The sequence below is a fragment of the Palaemon carinicauda genome, chromosome 28 (assembly GCF_036898095.1).
Source record: "Palaemon carinicauda isolate YSFRI2023 chromosome 28, ASM3689809v2, whole genome shotgun sequence".
NCBI classification, from domain to species: Eukaryota; Metazoa; Arthropoda; class Malacostraca; order Decapoda; family Palaemonidae; genus Palaemon; species Palaemon carinicauda.
Window position 1 is genome coordinate 43,680,682 of NC_090752.1, and position 6,150 is coordinate 43,686,831.

The 6,150-nt window shown below is 32.8% G+C and overlaps 1 protein-coding gene across 1 annotated transcript in view; it reads right to left on the minus strand.

The window, feature by feature from the left end:
- The window catches only part of LOC137621534 (phospholipid-transporting ATPase VD), a 209,876-nt gene extending 203,726 nt beyond the window's left edge, over positions 1 to 6,150 (minus strand). The window contains 1 exon segment of the mRNA XM_068351903.1: positions 6,010 to 6,150. The gene's annotated coding sequence lies outside the window, so the exon portion shown is untranslated.

Sequence of the window (6,150 nt, forward strand, 5' to 3'; positions counted from 1 at the left end):
CTAAAAAAAATAATATATGAACAGGATTTAAACAAGGAAAAAAAAATGCAACAACTGAAAATTCGTATCAGAGAGTTAGAAGACGACATCAATATCAAAGATTCCATTATACGTCTACAGCACATTAAACTTGACGGAAAGCAAAATAACACAAGAAAGCTCGAAGATGAATTACAAGCTGATTTTTTCGTCCTATTAGAAGCTGCTGTAGATAATAACCCACTAAGCAGAAGCCAACTCTTAGACATCATAAATGCTCATGAACTTGAAAAACATTTTGCCTCTTTCATTGACGAGAGTTCTTCAAGGACAAGTTCAACCTCTACGCGGTCCTTCACACAACCCCTCTCTCGTACTATTAACACGGATGAAGAATTTGAGACTATTGAACTAAGTGGTTACGGAAGTGTGGATTGGGGACTTGATGATGAAGAAGATGTACATAAAAGTGACAATTTAGTAAATACTTCGGGATTGACTACCTCACACATACCTGACTGGGAAACCACGAAAACCGGGGAAACTGAAACTACATTTTGGGATACCACTCATGATCTTGAGTCACAATATTCATCCGATCTTGAAGAGTCAGACACATATACCTCAGGGGAATCAATTTTTGATCAGCTCTTTGACAGTAATTGGACCTTTGAAAGGGGTGCTACTTCCGATGTATATTATGAAATGACGCCAACCATGTTTACAAGTTCAACCTCTACGTGGTCCTTCCCACAACATCTCTCTCGTACTATTATCACGGATGAACAATTTGAGACTCTTGAAATAAGTGGTTACGGAAGTGTGGATTGGAGACTTGATAATGAAGAAGATGTACATAAAACTGACAAGTTAGTAAATACTTGGGGATTGACTACCTCACGCATACCTGAGTGGGAAACCAAGGAAACCTGGTTAACTGAAACTACATTTTGGGATACCACTTATGATCCGGAGTCACAATATTCATATACCTCAGGAGAATCATACAGTACATATGACTCTACTTGGGATCAGTTCTTTGACACTAATTGGACCTTTGAAAGGGGTACTACTTCTGATATATATTATGAAATGACGTCAACCATGTTTACATATGAGTAAGTAGGCAAAAGACAGAAATTGATGCCAAACGTTTATGTTTTATCTTCACTTTAAATTAAGTTAAGTGAGACTTGTGGACCAGTACCTGGAAAATGGACTATGCACAGGGAAATGGTCTAGCTTTTTCTAGTCTGCTTGTCTCTTGATAAAGATTTGCCTGTACCAAATCTTTTTCAAGGTGACAGGTGGCCCAGTTGCTAGATTAATTCTCCCATAGGTACCTGGAAAATGGACTATGCACAGGGAAATGCTCTGGTATTTTCTAGTCTGCTTATCTCTTGATAAAGATTTGCCTGTACCAAATCTTTTTCAAGGTGACAGGTGGCCCAGTTGCTAGATCAATTCTCTCATAGGTACCTGGAAAATGGACTATATGCACAGGGAAATGGTCTAGCTTTTTCTAGTCTGCTTGTCTCTTGATAAAGATTTGCCTTGTACCAAATCTTTTTCAAGGTGACAGGTGGCCCAGTTGCTAGATCAATTCTCTCATAGGTACCTGGAAAATGGACTATATGCACAGGGAAATGGTCTAGCTTTTTCTAGTCTGCTTGTCTCTTGATAAAGATTTGCCTGTACCAAATCTTTTTCAAGGTGACAGGTGGCCCAGTTGCTAGATTAATTCTCTCATAGGTACCTGGAAAATGGACTATGCACAGGGAAAGGCTCTGGTATTTTCTAGTCTGCTTGTCTCTTGATATAGATTATTCTAGAACTGCATTTCATGTGAATTAAACCCTACATATATATATATATATATATATATATATATATATATATATATATATATATATATATATATATATATATATATATATATATATATATATATATATATTTGGTGAATAACCAAATGATCATGAGTTTAGACCTTACTTATGCATTCCCCAGTTTAGGGGAATTTTCTTAGATATCTGATGTTAATTTGCCTTCCCCCCAAAAAACAAAAAATTTCCATCCAGTTCCCCAAGTTTGCAATGCATAGGTAAAGACAAGAGAGTAATTAAACTGATTGTTATAAGTAAATTTTACCCCCCCCCCTAAAAATAAAATAAAAAAAAAGAGAAACATCGAAACTTACATAAAAATTTTTCAACCTTGTATTCACAAACATCACCAAAACAACTGATACAGCATGGATTGATTCAGGGAAAATTAATTTCAACTAAAGCTGTTAAACTAACGTAACCCTGTGGGGTGTTTTTTATACATAGTTTTCTTTACAGTATTATTGTTTTCATGTTGATTTTATGATTTTTTTTTTTTTAGGGAAAAGTTTTATGTAGAGTTAATGATTGCTATTCTTTTTTCACAGTTGCAATGTGCTTATGGATGTTGAGATCAATATTGTGCACTCAAGATCTGAACATATAAGGGACTTTCCACAGTTCATGATGATTAGGGGGAATCACAACCATCCCCTTGACACGGCTGATGTTCTGAAAGAACTGAGAGTTCCTCCATGCACCAGAGAGATGTTCAACAACTACTTCAGACAAGGTATAAGAAATGTTATTTTCATGTGCATAAATCATCCAACTTTAAAGATGTCATAATAATTGAGCTTTGTTTTATACTGTAGGTACTGTGTTCTTCTCAGATAAAAATGATGAATGATTTTTGGGAAGACCACTAGATAAGTAGTTGATCCATACATCACTGTTTTTAATTTATGAATATGTAAGAAAACTATTCATGCAGTGGTTTCATATGGAGCCTAAGAATAGATCAAGTACATTTTCTGATATTCTGCCTACATGTGTGTGTGTGCTCTCATCATGAAGGAGGTAACCAAAACAACTGCAAACTTATCATTTTCATGACCAAAACAACTGCAAACTTTTCATTTTCATGACTACAGTTGTTTTGGTCATGAAAATGATAAGTTTGCAGTTGTTTTGGTTACCTCCTTCATGATGAGAGCACACACACACATGTAGGCAGAATATCAGAAAATGTACTTGATCTATTCTTAGGCTCCATATGAAACCACTGCATGAATAGTTTTCTTACATATTCATAAATTAAAAACAGTGATGTATGGATCAACTACTTATCTAGTGGTCTTCCCAAAAATCATTCATCATTTTTATCTGGAAAATTGTTATGACATCTTTAAAGTTTGATGATTTATTCACATGAAAATTACATTTCTTATACCTTGTCTGAAGTAGTTGTTGAACATCTCTCTGGTCAGACAGTGATTCTCACGTTATCCATCAATTATTAGATGGTACATCCTTGATAGCCAATTATAAAATGAATTTTTTTTTTATCTTTTTCATAAGTTAAATTACATATTCTTTACAATCACAATATTTACAGTATAATTACATTTAATTGCATTTTTCTATAAAAAAAAAAATCCATCTAATTTAACAATTTACAACATCACATCTTGATTTTAATTTTTAGTTACTCAAAAACAATAATTTATATGAAGTAGTAAAAGATTGGTTAATCTTCGAACAATAGACTTATACCACTAAGATACGTCTAAATAGTACAAGGACGAAGTTAAAAAACTAAATCCAAGCAAATGACCAATTAGCAATCATCAACTACAATCAACGGCCGCATTTTGGTTAACCTACACGCCACAAAAAGCACCAGAAAATGTAAAACCCATGACAAGAGTAAGGATCGAGTATAAGTAAACCTGAAGTAGTTTACTCCGACTGCCACTGTGGTTCATTGTTCATTGTTCCAACAGCTAACCGTCATTATCATTTGACTCGTTGTCACATTACCATTATATTCACCGGAATGCTAAAAATTATATCGGACACAAATGGCTATTTACAATTTCTACTCTAATTCAAAATGTTATAATGTCAAGGTGCATTAAGTAATATAAACAAACAAAAGTTTTAAAATAAAAAAAAAAAAAACTTAAAACAAATCTCTCAGGTCCTGTAAGGCACAGGGCTTTTCCGCGTGTAACAGGACCAGGAAAGCAGCTCTCAAAGTAAGAATAATTTATTTTAATAAAACATGTTGACCCTGGAAAACATGGTGGCAGCTACAGTCTGGGCTTGTTATTCTGAACTGGCAGTTACAACTTACAGTTTATTAACTTCTATGTAACAAATATATATATATATATATATATATATATATATATATATATATATATATATATATATATATATATATATATATATATATATATGGGCCTACACATATACACAATTTGTGTATATAACACACACACACATACATACATATATGTATATGTATATATATATATATATATATATATATATATATATATATGTATATATATATATATATATATATATATATATATATATATATATATATTATATATATATATGTATAGGCCTACACATACATAATTTGTGTATATAACACACACACACACACACACATATATATATATATATATATATATATATATATATATGCCTTTATTCATGTCTGGTGTTTAGCCAGTTTTCATAACCATGCTATCCAACTCCGGATTGGTGATGGTGTTAAGACTTGTCTGATCGCTCAAAGCAAACCAACCTAGTATGGGTAGCCATGTCTAGTACAGCTTTGCTGATCATGGCGATACACAATGTTTAGGTACCCCTAATCAAATATATATATATATATATATATATATATATATATATATATATATATATATATAATATATATATATATATATTATGGAAAGCTATGGTTAAATAAAAAATAGTTGAATAGAAAAATAAGTATTGTCATAAACAACCCTGCACTATATTTCATTTCTAAATTAAAGATTTAAATGATAAATAAGAAATGAGAAACAAATAATTTAGGAACAGGTATACTAGGTAGCTTGGACTCGACGGGTAGGCAATTAACCCAATTTTTCTCATGCTCTGCGGGTCATTATAAATAGGCCTAGACTACACACAAATACAATTGCACATCAGCATTATTCAGAATCAATAAATTTTGAGTTAGTTTTTAAGATTTTCATTCTCAAAATTTTATATTTCATTCCTTACAACATGATCATCATTGCACTTCAAGTAAATGAAGTAAAAAAAGAAAAAAAGAAAAAAAAAAGCTGACAGGGTAATAAAAACACCTAATTTATGCAATGATATTCTGTTTGCACAAATAAAACCGTGTAATGAGGGCATCAGCCGGATCCACCACGAGAAGGTTGTTTAAGTTAGGCCTATCAAAAAATGAAATATAGGTCTTTAGGAACCTGCTTAAACCCATACACAATCAAACGTCATGGTGAAAGTAAAAACGAGTTCTCAAGTGCAACATTAGACAGGACTACAAAAAGAGATAAACCAATTCTGCAGTGGTCATAATCATAAATGAAAATTTAATGATAAAATCTTTTGTTGCATCCACAATACTCCACAAAGGTCTGTCTTCTGTCCAACATCATATTAGGCCAAAAAGGAATCGAAGAAATTGACGCTTTCTTTGCAAATGCTTTATACATACTATAAGTACGCTTATAGTAATCTGGTGTAATATAAAATTCAAATCTATAATTGCAATGCTACATTCATTACAAAAGAGTATAATGCATCTCTTACGATGACCTATAAACCCTGAGATTCAAAGATTAACCCAAATTACCACTTTACCTTCAGCACCTACGCCACTCGAAAAATCCCCAAATACCCTAGTCTCTTATCACAAACAATCTTCCTAGACACAAGCATATTAAAAGAGAACTCATTCATCGACATACACGATGTTAAAAGCCCTTCCTAACAGCAGAAAACTGTGAAAATCCGCCAATATGGAAAGTGAACTTGAAAAGCCAGAAGGTAAAACGTCAGACTAGCTTGGTGGTTTAACCACTCGCTTCATATTTTGAGAGGAAATATAAAATATCCCGAGATCAAAACGAAGGGAAAATCAAACCCCCTGTTCAGTTAATCTTACCTTATAACAAAATTCGTCTCGCGTAGCAAAATATAACGTCCTATGAAAAAGTAACACAAAACTGAAGACCAAATGAAATTGTACACATTCACTTCTATGCCACGAGTAATACTGACGGTCTGACGTAAACACTCAAAGTTG